Source organism: Oryctolagus cuniculus, chromosome 8, assembly GCF_051225735.1.
Source record: "Oryctolagus cuniculus isolate XC-2025 breed Fujian yellow rabbit chromosome 8, ASM5122573v1, whole genome shotgun sequence".
In the NCBI taxonomy this organism is placed as follows: Eukaryota; Metazoa; Chordata; class Mammalia; order Lagomorpha; family Leporidae; genus Oryctolagus; species Oryctolagus cuniculus.
Genome location: NC_142874.1, coordinates 13,138,151 through 13,162,496, shown reverse-complemented (window position 1 = coordinate 13,162,496; position 24,346 = coordinate 13,138,151). Strand labels below are relative to the sequence as shown.

At 40.1% G+C, this 24,346-nt stretch overlaps 1 protein-coding gene across 6 annotated transcripts in view; it reads right to left on the bottom strand.

The window, feature by feature from the left end:
* LOC108176049 (uncharacterized) overlaps window positions 1-24,346 on the bottom strand; it is a 384,299-nt gene that overhangs the window by 277,725 nt on the left and 82,228 nt on the right. For 4 of the 6 annotated variants that reach the window (XR_016211580.1, XR_016211586.1, XR_016211587.1 and 1 more), the window contains one exon: window positions 19,496-24,102. The exons of the other annotated variants lie outside the window; for them this stretch is intronic. The gene's annotated coding sequence lies outside the window, so the exon portion shown is untranslated. Of the gene's footprint in view, window positions 1-19,495; window positions 24,103-24,346 lie in introns of those variants that run through there. 6 annotated transcript variants of the gene reach the window in all.

Genomic DNA, 24,346 nt, shown 5'->3' with positions numbered 1-24,346 from the left:
CTATAGAGAGCCGTCCACAGGGGTTTTCAAGAATTACAGAGCTCTCACTGTGGATTTCTTAATAGCTCAGTAGAGAGTGCCTTTTGAGTTATGTCAGAGAAACAGGGAATAGCTAAGGGATAGGGTTTAGCAAAAGCTAAGCAAATTACATACAGTAAAATTAGACTAACATTGTCTTTCTAAGCCTTTGTATACTTTCCTCTACATTTTTGCTTTTATATCTCATACTCATACTCATACTCATTACTTCCTTCTGGTGCAGATTTCAACTGATTAATCCAACATATCACCAATGTCTGGTATCTGACAACATAGCAAGTTCTGAATCTGAGAAGATGCAACAATGTCAAGGAAATTAGATGCGTTAATTAATTCCATATGCCTGGTTCTAACTGCTGGAGTTTATTCCAGTAGATAGTCACTCATCTTTGCTGGATTAATTAGCAAGATTCTGAAATTTTCTACCTTTTATGTCCTCCTACTTACACATGTAGGGTACTTGGTAATGATGAAATCATTCACATCTTATCACTAAAACTAAGCTGATATCAGATTGCAGTGTCAATAAGGGGCAGATAATATCCAGAAATGTGGGATTTAGAACTGAATGAAATAACATTTTAAACGATGACAGGAGTACAAGTATTATGAGCAAGAGTTGCTTTAAAATGAACAGGAGGGGCCAGTGCTGTGGCGCAGTAAGTTAAAGTCCTGGCCTGAAGCGCCAGCATCCCATGTTGGTGCCAGTTCTAGTCCCAGCTGCTCCTCTTCTGATCCAGCTCTCTGCTATGGCCTGGGATAGCAGTAGAAAATGGCCCAAGTCCTTGGACCCCTACACCTTCCTGGGAGACCCAGAAGAAGCTCCTGGCTCCTGGCTTCAGATGGGCTCAGCTCCAGCCGTTGTGGCCATCTGGGGGTGAACCAACAGATGCAAGACCTCTCTCTCTGTCTCTACCTCTCTAATTCTGTCTTTCAAATAAAGAAAATCTTTAAAAAATGAACAGGAATAATTTATTTTTAGTAAGTAACTTATGTGGGATCAAGGAGTATATATTAATGTTATAAAAAGTGCATATTAGTTACATTTCCTGGGCAGGGCATTCTGGACACACACATTTAGGAGATTACATGGTGTATTGATCAGGTCTTCCCAAACTAAAAACCTCAAATCATAGTTTACCGTGTCCTCAAACAGAATGAAGAAAGATAGAACTTGCATGCCTGCATGACAACTGAATTGTCTGAAAGCATTTTAAATGTGTGTTTGTGACTGTTCCACTCACTGCTGGCAGAAAACATGCTGTTCTCACTAGTAAGATGCAAGTAGTTACTCATGCAAGGTAACAGCCAAGGACTGCTGCCTTCCTTGCTAGAAATATGGCAAACGGTCAGAGAGAAGGGCAATGTGGTTGTGAGGGTTCTGATATTTGAAAGATACTGAGGAAGGGAGATGCATATGGTACTGCAAAGATGGTAGAGTTCACTGGCTACAGCTTAGTTGTACTGAAGTCCTTCAGAGAGATAACAGGAAATTAAGAAACATGACGTCAATTAAAATTAAAGTGTGAGAACCCAGACACATCCTTGGCAAGTTACATAGAAACTCGTATCTTCAGCACTGGAAGTGTTAGGCACAGTGAGGCAAAAGAGGGAAGCATCAGGATTGTCACAGTGGTGCAAGGACTTGTGAATGTTCAGCCAAAACAGAGAAGCCAGGGTCCAGGACTGGAAGTGGTTAGCTTGGTAAGTCTCAGATCTCATTAAAAATGGTGCATGTCCTGTTTTATAAAAGTTTATGACTGGGTTAAATATCACCATTCCACATCATTCTGGGCACATAAGAGGCCCTGAAACAGAACAAAGGACGGTGTACAGAAAAGATTGACCTGAGGAAAAAGTGGAAATGTACTCTTGGGGCTGGTTGGATACAGAAAAAGAAAAAGACAAGCCATAATTTGTTGACTTGGAGTACCTCATAAGGCCTGTGTTTAACAAGAATTGGGAAAGTTCTCAGAGTTGAACAACATTATAAGGACTTGGCCAGCACCACGGCTCACTAGGCTAATCCTCCGCCTGCGGTGCCAGCACCCCAGGTTCTAGTCCTGGTTGGGGCGCCGGATTCTATCCCGGTAGCTTCTCTTCCAGTCCAGCTCTCTGCTGTGGCCAGGAAGTGCAGTGGAGGATGGCCCAGGTGCTTGGGCACTGCACCCTCATGGGAGACCAGGGGGAAGCACCTGGCTCCTGGCTTCGGATCAGCGCAGCTCTGGATATTGTGGCCAACTGGGGAGTCAACCAGCAGATGGAAGACCTCTCTCTCTCTCTCTCTGCCTCTCCTCTCTCTGTTTAACTCTGACTTTCAAATAAATAAATAAATATTTAAAAGAGAGAGAGAGAATATTAGGAGGAACTATAAAGGATTTGAGCTTGTATTGGGTGCTTTTTTAGAGAGCATTTAAGGAAGCAAGTCTTTACTATGCTTGTATGCTGTTCAAAGCCTGGGGTAATTTTATGATTGGTGTCTTAATAAATCTTACTATTATCTTGCTACTAAATTTATGAAAATGGAGGCTAAAACTTTAATTGTAAAAAAAGTCATATTCACTAAGGGAGATGCTTGTGCATTTTTCTTCCTTTTGGACAATATTCATGGTCTGTCTGTGTTAAGGTGTGATTATGGAGTGGCCCTGCCTTTGTCATGATCCATCACCACCACAGAGAGACCTTGGCTAAGGCTGATGTTGTGTGAAATTGTTAATGTTCAGCTGAAACCAAGAACACAGCACTAACTGACAGCACCAGGCTCCTCTCAGACGCAGAGATGGCTTCTCTTTTTCTAATCACACTTTCACATGAAAGCAAGAATTTAAAATAAATACACACACAAAAGTACTTTCAGGACTGCAGTGGTTAACTCAAAGAGAGTTGCAATGGAAAATGTAAGCTGGGTAAGGAAAATTTTATAACAAATGTCCTCTTGCAATGCTATCTCTGGAAATCCAATGTTTGTTATTTATAAAATATATGATGGGGCAGGTTAAATGGTCCTCTACAGCACCAAAATCCAATATGGGCACCAGTCTGAGAGCCGGCTGCTCCACTTCTGATCCAGTTTCCTGAAAATGGCCTGGGAAAGCAGTGGAAGATGGCCCAAGTGCTTGCGTCGCTGCACCCATGTGGGAGACCCAGCAGAAATTCCAGGCTCCTAGCTTTTGCCTGGACCATCCCTGGTCATTACGACCATTTGGGAGCATTTGGGGAGTGAACCAGTGGATGGAAGATCTCTCTCGCTTGATTCTCTCTCTCTCTCTCTTTCTCTCTCATACTCTCTCTCCAACTCTGCCTTTCAAATAAATAAATTGAAAAAAGAAAAGAAAAGAAATGGGATATATAGGTGGGCCAACATTGTGGCACAGAGTTAAGCTACCACCTGCAATGCCAGCATCCCAATATGGGCCCCGGATGTGTCTTACTTGTTCCACTTCCAATCCAGCTCCCTGTTAATGTACCTGGGAGATCAGTGGAGGAGGGTCCACTACCAACCACATGGCACCCAAACACCTAAGGCACCCAAGCACCCAAGACACCCATGTGTCCTTGCCACCCACAAGGGAAACCAGGATGGAGTTCCAGTCTCCTGACTGCAGCCTGATCCAGTATTGGCTATTATGTCTCTTTGGAGAGTGAACTAGAAAATGGAAGATCCATCTATCTCTCTGTCTCTCCCTCTCTCTGTAAGTCTGCCTTTCAAATAAATAAGTAAATAACTTTTTTTGACAGGCAGAGTTAGAGAGAGGAGAGGCAGAGATAAAGGTCTTCCTTTTCCATTGGTTCACCCTCCAAAGTGGCCGCTATGGCTGGTGCGCTGTGCCGATTCGAAGCCAGGAGCCAGGTGTCTCCTCCTGGTCTCCCATGCGGGTGCAGGGCCCAAGGACCTGGGCCATCCTCCACTGCCTTCCCGGGCCATAGCAGAGAGCTGGACTGGAAGAGGAGCAACCGGGACAGAATCCGGCTCCCCAACCTGGACTAGAACCCGGGTTGCCGGTGCTGCAGGCGGAGGATTAGCCTAGTGAGCCGCGGCGCTGGCCAGTAAATAACTATTTTTAGAAGAATATATAGCTGAGCAGATCATTAAATAAGAGCACAGATATTATGGGAAAGAGTGACAGGCCACACTCATGGAAAAATGATTAGAAAGAATCCTAAGGGAAGATAGTTCTTAAAGCCAACTCCAAGAAATGAGTAGATTTCAACAAGCAAAAATAACAAAAATACTCATTTAGAGATGAGTGTGAGCCAGCACAGAAGGCCAAGACAAAGGGGGATAAATCAGTGTCCTGAAGGAATGTAATGAAATGTTATTTGTAAGGCCTTAATAAAATCCGAGGCATTTGTGCTTAGGAAGAAGGCCCCTACAGGTCTTCATGGTTGTTTAAGAGAGAGAGATGTTCGAATTAAAGTAATTTGGACTTACAGGCGAGAGCTAGGGGAGAGACACATGGTTAAGGGCAGCCTTAAGATATTAAAGGTTGTAACCTCGTGAAAGGCATGGTAGAGGGGTAAGCTGCTGTTTGTGATGCTGGAATACCCTACTGGAGCACAGCTTTGGATCTCAGCTGCTCGGTTGCAGATCCAACTTCTTGTTAACATGCCTGGGAAGGCAGCATATGATGGCACAAGTGCTAGAGCTCATGCCAGCCATGTGTGAGACTAGGATGGAGTTCCTAGCTTCTGGCTTTGGCCTGCTCCCCCCCTTCAAGTTTTCCATTTGGGAAGGGGACCAATGAATGGAAGATCACTTTCTCTCCTTCCCTTTCCTCTCTTTCTCTCTGTCACTTGGTTTTCAATAAAAGAGATCATTTTAGAAAAGAGACATTGTATTTAGTGAGGACAGAGAAATTGACAGTAAAAATAGAGAAAAAGTTAGTTTGCCTATGAAATACTAAAATTTGGAACATGGATGAAGTATCCATGGAAATATTCAATATGCATTTACAAATTCATACATAGATTACAGAGATTGGCTAAAAGTTGGTGTATGGTGACTTAAAATAGAAGAATGATTCTAAGAATCATTTTGATGAGTATTTTATGTTAAGAAAATGGGAGAGGAATTTATAGCTTCCAAAGAGAGAGAGAGAAAGTGTGGTCAACAAACCACACAAAAAAGTCATATTGTACCTACCTTGGAAAGGGGAATTTCACGATTACCACAGATCCTATTAAAGGAGTATAAAATGTGAACTGAGAAAAAGAGCTTGTAATACAGATTGTGAAATAATTGTTGATTTATTAGAAAGGAGTCACAAAATTTATTAATGGAATAAAAAAGTGTGCGGTTAAGAAATAGAGATCATTTGGGAAAAAACTGTGGCTAACTTAAAGAAATTAAGAATAACAGCAAATTTCAGAAAGTGATTTTATTAGTTAAGATAATTTTGTACATAGCAATCAAAACATAAGGGATAGAATATGTGGGTGAATGTTTGATGAGGTAAAATGTAGGAAACAAGAACAGGAATGGTTGGAAAAAGTTCTTTTTCTGATAAAAATCAGAAGCAAAGGTGGCTAAGCTTTTAATTTGAGGAGGTACATAGTGTCTTCCCTCAGTATTTACATTAGATATTGAAACACAGTCTTGCAAAGTTCTAGCTCAGGTTGCATAGACAACATTTAGGGATGCTCTCTGAGGAAGAGAATGCAGAGTAAACAGCTGAGTATGCATATTTACAAAGAGCACTGAAGTGTCAGCTGAGATAGAGCATGTGGATTCTGAGCATGTATGATAAAGATGATTTTAACTTTCCAGGAACTCCTGGAGCTTGGAATAGGAGTAACGGAATTGGCAACGAGGTGCTATGTGGATCTAACAATTGAAGAGTTATGCATTAGCTGGTCAGTTGATACTATTGTTTAAATATTTGAATTCCTACTACTTTCCTGTTTAAATATTATGCCAGTTACTTAAAGGAAAGCATTAAATCACCAACTGTTTTTGATATTTGTCTATTTGTTTTTCACTTCTGTTAGTTTTTTATTTGTATTTTTGAGCCATTGTTAAATAAGTATAATAGAGTTACAGTATTTTTGATACATTGAGTTCATTAATATAAGATGTCCTTCTTTATCCCTTACAGTATCTTTTTTAGATATTATGATGGCATTTTACTTTTTATAGTCTTTTAATTTAAAAATATCTTTAGATACTCATATAAAATGCCCGACTTGCAGAACTTAAATTGAAATACATAACTCTTGAATGTTCCCTAGGTACTTGGAATTCAGTATTAAACAGAAGTGACTAAAATCATAATGCTTAATATACCACTTATTTCTTATTAATCAATCAAATGAGCCAGATAATACATAACTAAAAGAACTACATCATTTTTTAAATCTTAAAATATATCTAAGCTAGAATTAACTTCAAAATAAAATCATAGGACCTCATGATAATTTCTTTTTGGGTTTCTCAAATTTGATATGCAAAATTATAAGGGAAATATAATAAAGCAAATGAAGAAATGGTAACAAAACAAACCTACACTGTAAATTATAAAGAATGGAAATGTGTGAAATTTATGCCACGATAAGGGATGAAGCACAAACCTAGGAACTTGTGTTTTGCAAACTTGGTAAGACAAGACCTGGGATGTCCACATCCCAGTGCCTGAGTTCCAGTCCCAGCTCTACTCCCAATCCCAGCTTCCTGCTAATAGACGTTATGGGAGGTAGTGTAGATGGCTGGAGAAATGGGTCCCTGCCTTCAACATGGAGGACCCGCACTGACAGGAATTCCTGACTCCTGGCTTCTGCCTAGCCGAGGCTTGGCCCAGCCCTAGCTGTTCATGAGCCTTTGGAGAGTGAGCCAGGAAAGGCAACTCTCTCTTTGCTCCTCTCTCCTGTAGTCTCTCACCACTCTTCTCGCTTCTCTTCCCTCTCCTCTCCCCTCTCTCTCTCCATCCCTCTTTTCAAATAAACAAAATTAATGAATAAGCACAATTTTCACAAGCTAAATAGTCTTTAGTAAATATGCATACTCAACTGTTTATTCTGCATTCTCTTCCTCTGAGAACATCCCTAAATGCCTGCAACAACTGGGGTCAGGCAGGCTAAGACAGGAGCTCGGAACACAATCCAGATTTCCCACCTGAGTAGTAGGGACACAATCAGTTACATCAGTGCCTCCCAGGGTACGTATTACCAGGAACTGGTCAGAATTAAAGCTGGGACGCAAACTCAGGTACTCAGATGTGGGATGTGGGTGTCCTAACAACCACTAGGCCACATGCACACCTCATATTGGTGTAATACTGATGCTATCTTCTGCTTCTAAAAAGAGACCCCTGCCTCTGATCAACACATCCTACTTAATGGTGACAGTGACCATTGGCTGACAATTATTTCAGCATTTCACTAATGGCTTGAAGGCTCCACTATTTTATTAGTTTTCTTCTATTCTTATTCAGAGATGTTTCTATAAATGATTGTTAAATTTAATTAAGTAGATTTGGGTTATATTTGGATATAGTATATAATTTGTCTCATTTTAATTATTGATGTAAAATTGATGCTAAGTTCAACACTAACCTACAATGAGACACCTGCACTTTCTATCTGAAACGTGTAATTTTTTTCACATTATCCTTGACTGCAATTTCATTAGGACAATTCAATGGTGGTACATGCATTCATTAAAAGCCTGGGGCACATTGACCCCATTTAATTTGTAGACTGAGTATTTTACTGAGCATAGATACATTTGTTTTGTTACATTTAATACTTATTTCTCTGAATCTAATCTTCTACACCTCTGAATGACCTGTTAGCCTCTATTTGCTCTCTGGGTGCCCCTTTCTAGTATTTGATCTTGGAGAGTGATTATTTGCCTTTTGTTTTTCTTACTTTTTTGGTATATTCTGAATTATGAAATAGATTCATTCGGTTTCTTTGATTAGAAGTTCAAATCTAAGATACATATTAATTTACAGGTTTGTAGTTCTTGGAGCAGTTGAACAGTTATGTCATAGGAGAGTATGTTTTACATGCATCTCCTTGAGAATTATCATAGTTTTTTAAAGGATTTATTGATGCCTGTGAAAGGCAGCATTACAGAGTCAACCTCCAGCCACCAGCTCACTCCTCAAATGGTCACAACAGCAGAGCTGGATGAGATCAAAGCCAGGAGCTTGGAACCCCATCTGGATCCTCCATGCCAGGGGCTGAAGCGATTGGGCCATCTTCCACTGCTTTCCAAGGCCATGAGCAGGGAGCTGGATAGGAAGTGGAGCAGCTTATATGGTATGTGGGTGTCATAGGTGGTGGCTTAACCCACTGCACCATGACACGTCTCCTCTTATTAGTTTTTTGATAAAGTCCCATGAGACCTATCCAGAAGGAAACCACAACACGTAGGCATTCACTCTTAATCTCTTTTCCTCAATTTACTCTTTGAGTACTAATTTTTCTTTGTCAGGTTATAATGTTGCATTCCCCAATAATCAGAACATTTTTTGGAAAAATTTGGGAAGAATTGGTATTTTTAAGTGTTTGCTAGATTTCAGTAGTGAAGCCAACTGGTACTGAGCTTTTCTTTGATGGGATTTTTTTTTTATTTCTGATTCATTCTTTTTATTTTTTGTCAAAATTTCTTTTTTCATTATTTATTCTTGATAGATTGCATATTTAAAGGAATTTATCCATTTGTTCTAAGTTTCCCATAGTACTCTCGTATGACCCTTTGTATTCTTAGCTATCAGTTGTAATGTCTCCTCTTCCACTTCTGATTCTATTTATGCCTTCTTTTTGTTTTTAGACTCATTAAGTGACAGTCAATTTTATTCATCTTCTAAAAGATTCCAATTTTTGAAAAATATTTCCTATCATTACTTTTGTTCTCTTTTTTTTATTTCTGCTTTGATCTTTTGAATTTTCTTCCTTCTAATAGCTTTGGGTTTAGCATGTTGCTCTTTTTTTAGTTCCTTGAAGTAGAACTTGAAGTTGTTTACTTGATACTCTTTTTTGATGTAGATGGTTTCCCCTGTAAAGCTCCCTATTAAGCTGTTTTGTTTTTGTTTTTGTTTTTGTTTTTTTTGGTGCATCTCATAAACTTTGCTATACTGTGGTACCATGCTTGTTAGCCTCAGGCCAGTTTTATTTCTTTTATGTTCTCCTTTAGTCCATTGGTTGTTTAAGAGCACATTTTTTATTGCCCACATAATTCTGATTTTTCCAAAACTCCCCCTATTATTGATTTCTAGTTTTACACTATGATTATCAAGAAGGAAACTTGATATGATTTCAAACACACGTTTATTAAGTTATTTTGTAGCCCAGCATATTCTCTGTTTTGAATAATGCTTGTCACTCTTGAGAAGAATGTGTGTTCTGCTTCTGTTAGATGGAAGCTTCTGTGAGTGCTTATTTGATGCCTCTGATCTAAAGTTAGTTCAACTCCAATGTTTCTTTATTGATTTTTTCAGCGATTTGTCTGTTGTTGAAAGAGTGATAATGAAGCCTCCTGCTATTACTGTGCTGCAGTGTCTCCTCAGGTCTATTAACAGTCACCTTGTATACTGGTGCTCTGATAGGCACATGAGTACATATTTATTTTATATGTTATTGATGAAATTGCCCTTTTATCATCTATAATGAGCTCAGTGCCTATTGTTATGTAAAGGATTTATAGGAAAAGATAGACTGAATGGGTGATGAGGAGGGAAACCTCAGCAGGAAAATATAAACCATAAAAAAGAAATGAACAAATTTCAGAAATGAAATGTACAGTAAAAGGTGGCATGGGGACAATCAGCCAACTCAAACATATATGGGATAGATACAGCTATCAATTTAAAAATTAATATAAATAGTGTGCATGTGTGTGAATGAGATAACATGATCTCTTATTTGTGTACTTGGATTCCCAGAACTAAAGGAGCAAAAGAAGAGAAAAGAAATATTTTAAGAATTAATGACAGGGGCCGGTGCTATGGTGCAGTGGGCTAACACCCTAGCCTGAAGTGCTGGCATCCCATATGGGCACTGGTTCAAGACTGGGCTGCTCCACTTCCAATCCAGCTCTCTGCTATAGCTTGGTAAAGAAATAGAAGATGGCCCCAGTCCTCCCAAGACCCACGTGGGAGACCCCACTTGGGAGACCTGTGGGAAGCTCCTGACTCCTGGCTTTGGATTCGCGCAGCTCTAGCTATTATGGCCAATTGTGGAGTCAACCAGCAGATGGAAGACCTCTCTCTCTCTCTCTCTCTCTCTCTCTCTCTCCCTGACTCTCCTCTCTCTGTTTAACTCTGGCTTTTTTTTTTTTTTTGGACAGGCAGAGTTAGACAGTGAGAGAGAGACAGAGAGAAAGATCTTCCTCTTCCATTGGTTCACCCACCAAATGGCCACCACGGTGGGAACTGTGCCGATCTGAAGCCAGGAGCCAGGTGCCTCCTCCTGGTCTCACATGCAGGTGCAGGGCCCAAGGACTTGGGCCATCCTCCACTGCACTCCTGGGCCACAGCAGAGAGCTGGACTGGAAGAGGAGTAACCAGGAGACAGAATCCAGCGCCCCAACTGGGACTAGAACCCAGGTTGCCGGTGCCGCAGGCAGAGGATTAGCCAAGTGAGCCATGGCGCTGGACAACTCTGACTTTCAAATAAATAAATAAATCTTTTTTTAAAAAAAGAATTAATGACAAAGAATTTCCAAAATTTTAATGGAAACTTAGATCATGGAAGGTATGAGTATTTATAGAAAATTTCAATAAACCCTGTGTGAATGTGCAGAATATATTTCCTTAACCTAATTAAAAGTTTCTGACTTTCTAAAAATGTTATTATGTTCTTTTTAAAATATATTTTTAATTACTTGAAAGACATCGTTAGAGAGAGAGAGAGAGAGAGAGAGAGAGAAAGAGAGAATGACAAATAGAGATAGATCTCTGGTTCATTCCCCTAGATGGTCACAACAGCCAGGTCTGGGTCAAGCTGAAGCCAGGAACCAGGAGCTTCTTCCAGGTCTCCATGTGTGTGACAGAGGCCAAAGACTTGGTCCATCTTCCACAGCTTTTCTCAAGCCATTAGCAGGGAACTGGATCAAAAGTGGAGCAGCTGGGACTGGAACCAGCGCCCATGTGGGATGCCGGCACTACAGGCGTCGGCTGTACCTGCTATGACACAGCATCAGTCCCTGTACTTTTCTTAATTACATAAATTAATCAATTTGGTCTGTTCATTTTGAAGATTGCTGTTTTCAAATCTGAGTACAACTTATATTAATCATTATTATTTAATTTATTAAATGCGTAGATTGTCCTCCAAACATTTTTCTACTTCTCTGAAGTGCTTTTCATGTCATTTTCTTTTACTACTACCTTATACCAGGCTTTCTTTTAGTCTTTCAATCATTTAGTTGGAATACTGCTGTAGCTCATCTACTATATCTCATTTAATATGCTCATAATTTTGTTCTTTTTTTTATCTTTTATTTAATGAATATAAATTTCCAAAGTACGACTTATGGATTACAATGGCTTCCCCCCCATACCGTCCCTCCCACCCACAACCCTCCCCTTTCCCACTCCCTCTCCCCTTCCATTCACATCAAGATTCATTTTCGATTATCTTAATATATAGAAGATCAGCTTAGTATACCTTAAGTAAGGATTTCAACAGTTTGCTCCCACACAGAAACATAAAGTGAAAAATAATAGATGATTTTTTTTAAATGATGATGAAATCAGATCAGACCTATTGTCATGTTTAATCCCAGTGAAAGTCAAGTTGGGAATTGATAATTTCTTTTTTTTTTTTTTACAGAAGATCAGTTTAGTGTACATTAAGTAAAGATTTCAACAGTTTGCACCCCCATAGAAACACAAAGTGAAATATACTGTTTGAGTACTTGTTATAGCATTAAGCCTCAATGTACAGCACATTAAGGACAGAGATCCTACATGAGGAGTAAGTGCACAGTGACTCCTGTTGTTGACTTTACAAATTGACACTCCTGTTTATGGCATCAGTAATCTCCCTATGCTCCAGTCATGAGTTTCCAAGGCTATGGAAGCCCCCCGAGTTCTCCTACTCTTATCTTGTTTAGACACGGTCATAGTCAAAGTGGAGGTTCTCTCCTCCCTTCAGAGAAAGGTACCTCCCTCTTTGAAGACCTGTTCTTTCCACTGGGATCTCACTCACAGAGATCTTTTTGCCAGAGTGTCTTGGCTTTCCATGCCTGAAATACTCTCATGGGCTTTTCAGCCAGATCCGAGTGCCTTTAGGGCTGATTCTGAGGCCAGAGTGCTATTTAGGACATCCGCCATTCTATGAGTCTGCTGAGTATCTCACTTCCCATGTTGGATCACTCTCCCCCTTATTTATTCTATTGGTTAGTGTTAGCAGGTACTAGACTTGTTTATGTGCTCCCTTTGACTCTTAGTCCTTTCATTATGATCAATTGTGAACTGAAATTGATCACTTGGAATAGTGAGATGGCATTGGCACATGCCACCTTGATGGGATTGAACTGGACTCCCCTGGTATGTTTCCAACTCTACCATTTGGGGCAAGTCAGCCCGAGCATGCCCCAAATTATACATCTCTTCCCTCTCTTATTCCCACTCTTATGTTTAACAGGGATCACATTTCAGTTAATTTTCAACACTTAAGAATAACTGTGTGATAATTACAGAATTAAACCAGTCATATTAAGTAGAACAGACAAAAAAAATACTAAGAGGGATAATGTATTAAGTTGTCCATTAACAGTCAGGGCTATGCTGATCAAGTCACCATTTCTCATAGTGTCCATTTCACTTCAGGAGGTTTCCTTTTTGGTGTTCAGTCAGTTGTCACCGATCAGGGAGAACATATGGTATTTGTCCCTTTGGGACTGGCTTACTTCACTCAGCATGATGTGTTCCAGATTCCTCCATTTTGTTGCAAATGACTGGATTTCGTTGTTTCTTACTGCGGTATAGTATTCTAAAGAATACATATCCCATAATTTCTTTATCCAGTCTACCGTTGATGGGCATTTAGGTTGGTTCCAGGTCTTGGCTATTGTGAATTGTGCTGCAATATACATTAGGGTGCAGACCGCTTTTTTGTTTGTCAATTTAAACTCCTTTGGGTAAATTCCAAGGAGTGGGATGGCTGGGTCGAACGGTAGGGTTATATTCAGGTTTCTGAGGAATCTCCAGACTGATTTCCATAGTGGCTTGACCAGTTTGCATTCCCACCAACAGTGGGTTAGTGTCCCTTTTTCCCCACATCCTCGCCAGCATCTGTTGTTGGTAGACTTCTGTATGTGAGCCATTCTAACCGGGGTGAGGTGAAACCTCATTGTGGTTTTGATTTGCATTTCCCTGATTGCTAGTGACCTTGAACATTTTTTCATGTGCCTGTTGGCCATTTGGATTTCCTCTTTTGAAAAATGTATATTGAAGTCCTTGGCCCATCTCTTAAGTGGGTTGTTGGTTTTGTTTTTGTGGAGTTTCTTGATCTCTTTGTAGATTCTGGTTATTAACCCTTTATCTGTTGCATAGTTTGCAAATATTTTTTCCCATTCTGTCGGTTGTCTCTTCACTCTCCTGACTGTTTCTTTTGCAGTACAGAAACTTCTCAATTTGATGCAATCCCAATAGTTGATTTTGGCTTTGACTGCCTGCACCTCCAGGGTCTTTTCCAGAAATTCTTTGCCTGTGCCAATATCTTGAAGGGTTTCTCCAATGTTCTCTAATAACTTAATGGTGTCAGGACGTAGATTTAGGTCTTTAATCCATGTTGAGTGGATTTTTGTGTAAGGTGTAAGGTAGGGGTCTTGCTTCATGCTTCTGCACGTGGAAATCCAGTTTTCCCAGCACCATTTATTGAATAGACTGTCCTTGCTCCAGGAATTAGTTTTGGATCCTTGATCAAATATAAGTTGGCTGTAGATGTTTGGGTTGATTTCTGGTGTTTCAATTCTGTTCCATTGGTCTATCCATCTGTTTCTGTACCAGTACCATGCTGTTTTGATTACAACTGCCCTGTAGTATGTCCTGAAATCTGGTATTGTGATGCCTCTGGCTTTGTTTTTGTTGTACAAGATTGCTTTAGCTATTCGAGGTCTCTTGTGCCTCCATATGAATTTCAGCATCATTTTTTCTAGATCTGAGAAGAAGGTCTTTGGTATCTTGATTGGCATTGCATTGAATCTATAAATTGCTTTTGGGAGAATGGACATTTTGATGATGTTGATTCTTCCAATCCATGAGCATGGAAGATTTTTCCATTTCTTGGTATCCTCTTCTATTTCTTTCTTTAAGGTTTTGTAATTTTCATCGTAGAGATCTTTAACGTCCTTGGTTAAGTTTATTCCACGGTATTTGATTGTTTTTGTAGCTATTGTGAATGGGATTGATCTTAGCAGTTCTTTCTCAGTCATGGCATTGCTTGTGTATACAAAGGCTGTTGATTTTTGTGCATTGATTTTATATCCTGCCACTTTGCCAAACTCCTCTATGAGTTCCAATAGTCTCTTAGTAGAGTTCTTTGGATCCTCTAAGTACAGAATCATATCATCTGAAAAGAGGGATAGTTTGACTTCTTCCTTCTTGATTTGTATTCCTTTGATTTCTTTTTCTTGTCTGATGGCTCTGGCTAAAACTTCCAGAACTATGTTAAATAGCAGTGGTGAGAGTGGGCATCCCTGCCTGGTGCCAGATTTCAGTGGAAATGCTTCCAACTTTTCCCCATTCAATAGGATGCTGGCTGTGGGTTTTTTATAAATTGCTTTGATTATATTGAGGAATGTTCCTTCTATACCCAATTTGCTTAGAGTTTTCATCATGAAAGGGTGTTGAATTTTATCAAATGCTTTCTCTGCATCAATTGAGATAATCATATGGTTTTTCTTCTACAGTCTGTTAATGTGGTGAATCACATTGATTGATTTGCGAATGTTGAACCATCCCTGCATACCAGGGATGAATCCCACTTGGTCTGGGTGGATGATTTTCCTGATGTGTTGTTGTACTCTATTGGCCAGAATTTTATTGAGGATTTTTGCGTCTATGTTCATCAGGGATATTGGTCTCTAATTCTCTTTCAGTGCTGCATCTTTCTCTGGCTTAGGGATTAAGGTGATGCTGGCTTCATAGAAAGAATTTGGGAGGATTCCCTCTTCTTCGATTGTTCTGAATAGTTTGAGAAGAATTGGAGTTAGTTCTTCTTTAAATGTCTGGTAGAATTCAGCAGTGAATCCATCTGGTCCTGGGATTTTCTTTGTTGGGAGGGCCTTTATTACTGTTTCAATTTCTGTTTCAGTTATGGGTCTATTTAGGTTTTCTATGTCTTCATGGTTCAATTTTGGTAGATTGCATGTGTCCAGGAATCTATCCATTTCTAATAGGTTTTCCTGTTTGCTGGCATACAGGTCCTTGTAGTAATTTCTGATGATTCTTTTTATTTCTGTGGTGTCTGTTGTTACGTTTCCTTTTTCATCTCTGATTTTATTGATTTGGGTCTTTCTCTTCTTTTTTTAGTTAGTTGGGCCAATGGGGTGTCAATTTTGTTTATTTTTTCAAAAAACCAGCTTCTCGCTTGGCTGATTTTTTGTAATGTTTTTTTTTTGGATTCAATCCTGTTAATTTCTTCTCTGGTTTTAATTATTTCTCTTCTCCTACTAGATTTGGGTTTGGTTTGCTGCAGTTTTTCTAGGTCCTTGAGGTGCGCTGAAAGCTCATTTATTTGGTGCCTTTCGAATTTCTTGATATAGGCACCTATTGCTATAAACTTGCCTCTCAATACTGCTTTTGCTGTATCCCATAAGTTTTGATATGTTGTGTTGTTATTCTCATTTACTTCCAGAAAGTTTTTGATTTCTCTTTTGATTTCTTGAATGACCCAGTGTTCATTCAGGAGCATATTGTTCCGTCTCCATGTGTTTGCATACTTTCTGGGGTTTCCTGAGTTGCTAATTTCCAGCTTCATTCCGCTGTGGTCTGAGAAGCTGCATGGTATGATTCTAATTCTTTTAAATTTGCTGAGACTTGCTTTATGGCCTAGTATGTGATCAATCCTAGAGAAGGTTCCATGCACTGCTGAGAAGAATGTGAAGTCTGTAGATGTAGGGTTGAAAGTTCTGTAGATATCTGTTAGATCCATTTGGGCAATAGTGTCAATTAAATCTGCTGTTTCCTTGTTGATCTTCTGTCCGGATGATCTGTCTATTTCTGAGAGTGGAGTATTGAAGTCCCCCAGTACTATTGTATTGGAATCTAAGTCTCCCTTTAAGTCCCTTAACATATCTTTTAAATAGACCGGTGCCCTGTAATTAGGTGCATATACATTTATAATAGTTACATCTTCCTGTTGAATTGAACCCTTAATCATTATATAGTGTCCCTCTTTGTCTCTCTTAACAGTTTTTGTATTAAAGTTTATTTTGTCTGATATTAATATGGCTACACCTGCTTTTTTTTTTTGTTTCTGTTGGCATGGAATATCTTTTTCCAACCTTTCACTTTCAGTCTGCATGCCTCTTTGTTAGAGAGATGTGTTTCTTGTAGGCAACAAATAGTTGGGTTGTGTTCTGTGAGCCAGTCAGCCAAACGGTGTCTTTTAACTGAAGAATTCAGACCATTAATGTTCAATGTGACTATTGATACGTAGTGACTTTGCCCTGCCATTTTCCCGGAAATATTTTCTAGTATATGCTTTGAGCTTCCCATGCTCTTTTACTGGTAGGTGTTCTTCCTTTCCCTTCTTTCATATTGATGGCCGTGTTTCTGTGTTTCTGAGTGTAGCACATCTTTAAGTATCTTTTGCAGGGCCGGACGAGTGGCCACAAAGTCTTTCAATTTCTGTTTGCTATGAAAGGTCTTTATTTCACCTTCATTCACAAATGAGAGCTTGGCAGGATATAATATTCTGGGCTGGCAATTTTTCTCTCTTAGCACCTGTGCTATGTCTCGCCATTCCCTCCTAGCCTGTAGGGTTTCTGATGAGAAGTCTGCTGTGAGTCTGATTGGAGATCCTCTGAGAGTAATCTGACGTTTCTCTCTTGCACATTTTAGGATCTTTTCTTTATGTTTCACTGTGGTAAGTTTAATTACCACGTGTCGTGGTGAGGATCTCTTTTGGTCATGTTTATTGGGGGTTCTATGAGCTTCCTGTACTAGGATATCTCTTTCCTTCTCCAAACCTGGAAAGTTCTCTGCTAGTATCTCACTAAAAAGGCCTTCCAATCCTCTTTCTCCATGCCTTCAGGAACTCCTAGAACTCGAATGTTGGTTTTTTTAATAGTATCCTGTAGGTTCCCAACAATATTTTTTAGATTTCTAATTTCCTCTTCTTTTCTTTGGTTTGACTGTATGTTTTCCTGTGCTCTATCTTCTAAGTCCGATATTCTCTCTTCTGCTTCACCCATTCTGTTTTTAAGGCTTTCTAATGTGTTTGTCATTTGATCTATTGAGCTCTTCATTTCATTTTGATTTCTCTTCACTATAACACTTTCCTGTTCTACTAGTTTCTGAGTTTCATTTTGACTCTTCCTTAAAATTTCATTTTCATGAGAGAGATTTTCAATCTTGTCCATTAAGGATTTCTGTAGTTCAAGGATTTGCTTTTGAAAACTTCTAAATGTTCTTATCATAAATTTTTTGAAATCCGTATCTTGCATTTCTTCTATCTCATCATCTTCATAATCTTGGCTTTGGGTGTTTTGTTTATTTGGAGGCATCATAGTGTCATCGTTGATCTTGCTCCCTCTATTTCTGTGTTTGTTACTCGGCATAGTTAATTCTTCTTGCATCACTGTGCGTTTTTTTTTTTTATATATACTGTGTCCGTGTTAAGTGGACTGCCTGCTGTTGGAGGAGCCTTGGAGGCTTGAGATGGGTGCGGCCTGAGAGCTCTGCCTGGTTCTTCCTGGTTAAGGGTGTGCAAAGGTGACACCCTCAGGTTATGCCTGGTAAATCTCTCTCTTTTTATTTATTTATGTATTTTATTTATTCAGGGGGTAAGTAACACCGCATGGCATGGCCGTGCAGAATTGATGGTATTTCGCTTCCAGTCTTTGGCTCCTCTGGACTCCCACTGGGTTGCCTAGGCTACTGAATTGTAGTGACTCAGTTCCTTAGCTCTCCCCCATTGATATGTAAATCCAGAGAGGAGGCCTGCTCTTTGTCTCTTGGGAATTCTTCAAGCCTTGCAGCCTTGTAACCTTTGCAAGGTTAGGGGGAAGAGAAACCCCGAAGCTTTTTTTTCCTTCTTTCCGGTAGTGAGTTTGCTGCACTTTCTGGCCCCCCTCTAGATTCTGACCCCCGTTTCCCCACCAATGTCTCGGGTTATTGAGCTCACCTCCCCTTCCAGCGCCGATGTGTGGACTCGGTGCCCTGAGCGTCCCAAGTCTCCCCGCTGTTGTCTGTGTGGCATGCACTCCCCTTCGAGCACTGGTGCGCAGACCCTGGGGCTTCCGCGGCTCGGTCCCGCGACTTGGCTTCCACGTGGTGGGCAACCTTGTTCTCCCAGTAGGTCCTCCGATTCATCCAGAAGGGTTTCCCCTGCAATATTTTCCTGGTTCTTTTTTCTGCGGCTACTGTAACTCCCCTTTTATTAAACTAAATTTTCCCGGACTATCGGTGCGCGCCCTCACTATTCCACCATCTTGGCTCCCCATAATTTTGTTCTTAATTTACCTAAATACTCTTCATATTACCCAATCTGTGGGTGTAGGTCTGTCTAGAAATGTTAATTTTACTTATTTAAGTTACTAGGTTTTGTTTGCAATTTCTCTTTAAACAGTTCAAATAATTTAAAAAATACTTCAATGAACACACATAGATGTAACAATTTGCAATATTTTCATGTTCACTTCATATATAAATATTGTACACATAGATACGGATTTTTAAAGCAAGATGGATGTATTAATATTGGAATGCATAGGATTCATGACAGCCAGTTGAGTCTCTCACATCCAGTGCCTCACACTGACTCTGCTACCCTATCTGACATGTCAGGGTGCTTGTGTTTACACTGGGCTCAGCTGCATTACCCAGGGTATTATTTCATGCTCTGCTGATTACCAGGCTTATGTGAAGTGTGGCTGGATACAGATTAAGAAAGACTAAGTAGACTTGATATACACCAGTGTAGTCTGTATAAATTAAAATACAAAGAAATAACAAACAAAACTCGCATTAGTAGTGGTTCGAGTACTGACTGCTGCACTTCCAATCCAGCTCTCGAGTATGGCCTGGGAAAGCAGTGGAGATGGCCCTAGTCCCTGCACCCCCATGGGAGACCCAGAAGAAGCTCCAAGCTCCTAGCTTTGGATTGGCACAGCTCTGGCCATTGCAGCCACCTGGGGAGTGAACCAGCAGATGAAAGACACTTCTCTGTCTCTCTCTGCTTTCACCTCTCTGTAACTTTGCCTGTCAAATACGTAAATAAATCTATAAAAAATAATGAAAAAAAAGAAATGGAGTACAAAAATGAAACAGAAATTTGAGGTTAACCAACTTTATAAAAGGAGCCTGCATTCATTATATTTAAATGCATGAAAAAGGCATCTAATAAGGCATAACATATGCAAATATTGAAAGAGAATACAAACATCACAGGCAATGCTTGCAAAGTACCTAAATTCTATTTTCTAACTGTAGTTTTGATGAAGAGATCATTACCAATGTTAAGTTATACTATTAATAATTGTTTTCATTACAGAGAATCCTTTTGTACTATTCTGTACTTCGGAAAACTGCTGTATGAATTAGAGAACAAATAAATTTACAAATTAAATATTTCAGGAACTAAAAACAATGTAAAAGGCTAATGATAGTAATACAATTTTGAAAATGCCTACATAGGAATTCCAGCACTCTTTCTCATTCCCTATTTATAAGGTGTTTATACTTAGAGGTTATTACTGATACCAACAGTAAACTAATGTACAATTTAAGCAATAGTGCTAAAAGAAGTACAGTAGCTCAGAGTTCCTTCCTTGCTTTTGTTCACAAATGTCTTCTTGAAAACACAGATGTTTGAATCACAACTTGAAGAATGTGGTAGATCTAGACAAGTTGAAGTGATCAATGGAACTAATATTCAAACATAAAATATGCCTCATAGTCAGAAAAACACCATTTAGGTGGAGGAGAACATTCCTTGTTTTCTCCTGCACCCATTCTCTCCTTGTTTAACCCTTGTTTATTCCTTCATCTCTTGTCTTTGATGGCTATTCCAACACATTCAATGAGTTTTTTATAAACCGCATTGCACCCTCATGGCAAACAGAAACTGCCTCTATATTTAGTAAGGATAAAAATAGTTCACTGGGTGCTATGGTTTCAATGTGTCCTTTAGAAAAGTATGTGTAGAGAATTTAACCCATAATTCAACTTTGTTAGTAGATGGGGCCCATGGGGAGGTGTTTACATCTTGGTCCATTCTTACAAACCAATTAGTGTAATTTATAAAGGGGCTTAGGGTTGCAAGTTCTGTCCCTTGATATCTTTTGGTCTTTGGTCCTTCTGCCATGATTTCTTAGGAAGAAGGCCCATGCCAGATGCTGGCTTCTATAGACCCATGAGCCAACAGTCGCTGTTCATTACGAACTACCCAATTTGTATATTATTACAGCAGCAAAAAATGAATTAAGACAGTGTGGTTTTGCGGCACCCATCCAAAAACATGTCCATTTCTTGTAGTGTGTAACGCGGCTCAGTAGATCAAATTGTGTTTGCTGATACTGCAACATATAATTTTTGTTCAATGTCAGTTTGATCAAGTATCATGATGGTGTTTAAAGTTACCCTTACTGATTCTGTGACTACTTCTTCTATCAGCTTGAGACAAGATTGTTCAAGTATCCAAATGTAAATGCATATCTGCTCTCCTTTGTGTTTTGAAGCTTTCACAGTAAGTGAACATGCATTTAAAACTGCTGTGTTGGGGCCGGCACTGTGGCGCAGTGGATTAAAGCCACCGCCTGCAGTGCCAGCATCCCATATGGGCGCTGGTTCAAGTCCCAGCCACTCCACTTCCGATTCAGCTCTCTGCTATGGCCTGGGAAAGTGGTAGAAGAAGGCTCAAATCCTTGGGCCCCTGCATCTTCGTGGGAGACATGGAAAAAGCTCCTGGCTCCTGGCTCCTGGCTTCGGATCAGCTCAGCTCTGGCCATTGTGGTCATTTGGGGAGTGAACCAGCAGATGGAAGACCTCTCTCTCTCTCTCTACCTCTCTACCTCTTTGGCTCTACCTCTCTTTGTAACTCTTTCAAATAAATAAAATAAATATATTTTTTTAAAAAACTGCTGTGTTTTCAGTTGACTTCATCAATACGTAATGTCCCTCTTTGCAAACATTTGTAATTTTCCTTATTCTGAAATATAGTTTCCAACATTAACCCAGTAGTATGTTTTTACATCCTTTAACCTTTGCTTTGTCATTATATTTAAATGGTGTGCCTTGTTGAAAACACTTATCTGAGTATTTCCTTGTTATTCAGCCTGATGATATTTTGACCTCTGATTTGGGGGGTTAGACCATTTACATACACTTACAGTGATGTTGATGATTGATTTTGAATGTACTGTTTTCTAGTCTCTATTTATTTGTATTTTTCCACTTTTCCTGCCTTCTTGCAGATGGATTCCAAAACCCAATTGCTTGTGATTCTTTCTCCATTCACAATTTATTACACATTAGATTTACAGTTTTTTATGGGTTACACTTGCGTCTAAAATATGCGTCTTTTTTGCATATGTTGTCTTCACCTGACAACTTCATGCATAGCTCATCCTTCCATAATCTGCTTCTTATGTGCTATGGTTGACACAAATTTTCCTTCCCATTTGTTATAAAGCTTATAATGCAGTATCAGTACTTTAGATTTCAGTTAATCATTATCATTTAGAGTGATAAAAGTAAGCTAATGTTGTTGTCCATAGTCACATTTTTTTAAAAAGGATTTATTTATTTATTTATTTATTTATTTATTTATTTGAATGACAGAGCAACAGAGGGAGGGAGAGACAAGACTGAGAGAGAGAGAGAGAGAGAGAGAGAGAGAATCTTTCCATCTGTTTTTTCTCATCTAATTGGTCACAATAGCTAGGTCAAGCCAGGTGGAAGCCAGGATCCAGGAACTACGCAGGTCTCCAACATGGGCGGCAGAGGCCCAAGTCATTGAACCATCTCCTCCCACTTTCTCAGGCACATTAGCAGGCAGCTGGGTCAGAAGCTAAGTAGCCAGGACCTGGGCTGGCTTTCCACCACAGGATGCTGGGCTGCAGCTGGTGGCTTAACTCACTGAGCTGCGACTCCAACTCCCTTATTCACTTTCACCTGTACCATTTCTCGTGCATTTCATTTGTGTGTGTGTAGATCCAGATTTCTTCCAGCTATCTTTTTCCTTCTATCTGATGACAATCTTAACATTCTTGTAGGCACATCTTTTGTAGCAATTTCCCTCTATGTTCATTTGTCTGAAAAACTCCATTGCTAGCTATTAAAATCTACAGTGGGCATGTGTGTTTCCCTCAGTATCTCAACTATGTCACTGCATTTTCTCTAGGCTTCCATTGTTTCTGATTAGAATTCTTGTGTAATTTGTACTTGGTGTCTATGTGTGCAGTGTTTTCTTCCTATCCCTACCAACCAGAATTTCTTGATTACTTTAGTAATTCATGAGTTGTATAGGTGTGGTATGGTATGGTATAGTGTGTATATGTGTGTGTGTGTTGTGTGTGTGTGTGTGTGGTTCCTAGGGTCTCAGGGGTTGTAGTATCTGTAGTATACTATACTTCAAAAATTGGCAAATTCTAAGTCATGAACACTTTAGTTGATCTTTTCCCACTTTGTCTCTTTTCTTTTCCCAGGGCACCTGTTATATATTTGTGAGATCTCTTGATATTGCCCCATAATCACTTCTTGCTTTACTATAGTTTTTTTTAAAGCTATTTATTTATTTGAAAGACAAAGCACAGTGTGTGTATAGTGATGGGGGACAGAGAGAAAGAGAGAGCTCCCATAAGTTCGTTTGCTCTTCAATTGTGTTAATCCTAAGGAAAGACCCGGCTAAAGCAAGAACCTGAAGACCATTCAGTCTCCCATATTGCTGGCAAGGACCCAAATACTTGGCCATTACCTGCAAGAATACACACCAGCAGGAAACTGGAGTAGAAGTTGTGGAAGTGGGATTCAAACCAGGTACTCCAATATGGAATGTAGGCATCCCAAACAGCATCTTAACGGCTGCAGCAAACACCCACTCCTGCTCTGAGTTTTGTTGATGGTTTATTTTAATTTATACAGACTACACTGCTGTATATCAAGTCTACTTAGTCTTTCTTAATCTGTATCCAGCCACACTTCACATAAGCCTGGTAATCAGCAGAGCATGAAATAATACCCTGGGTAATGCAGCTGAGCCCAGTGTAAACACAAGTACCCTGACATGTCAGATAGGGTAGGAGAAGAGTCAGCATGAGGCACTGGATGTGAGAAAGACTCAACCGGCTGTTAGGAAAAAACCAAGAAGGCAGGCAGGCAGGCTGTCGCTCCCCGTCTTCATGGGGGAACGACACTAAACCCTGCCTAGGCTTCATATCCGAGTCACGGCACCATTATGTCGCTCCCCCTCTTCGTGGAGGAACGACACAGGACCCTGCGCTGTTCTTTCGTCTGCTCGGCCCTCCCCGGGTTTGCTGCTGGTTCTTCCCGGGTTGGCTACTGTCCCTTCCACCTCCATGGAAGGGCAGTTCCCCCTGGCCACATTCCCCACTTCCGCAGGGGAGCGGCACACCGCCGGCCGGCTCTCTCGGGGGCTGCACAGGTGTTCCCTCAGATGTTCCTCTTAGATGTTCCTGGTGCATGCCGTCTCTCTCCTCCTTTATAGTCCTCCTCCGCCAATCCTAACTCGGCTGCCCACACGCCGAGCACGCTGCTCTCCAATCAGGAGCAAGTCCTACAGTTTATTGGCTGAACTGGAGGCAGCTGTGTAGAAGCCTCTTTCTTCTCTCCCAGCGCCATATTGTGGGAGAGCAGATGCATAGAATAAGTCTTAATTCCAGTAACAGTATAGTCCGAATTGCTCCCCACAGCAGGCAGGTGTCAGAAACTGGAAAAGAGAAGGCAATCGATTTTTTCTCTAGCATCTCTACAAATAAGACTTCTAACACCTAATAATTTTAGTCCAGTGAGATCCTTGTACATCTGGACTCCAGAACTATGAAATAATAAATGCTCATTGGTTTAGGACACTGAGTTTCTTGTTATTTGTTAACATCAAGAGTGGTTTGAATGTATGCACTGCTTTTCCGACAAAGACAAAGGGTTTTTACTTCTGCCTCTTCTCCTGAATT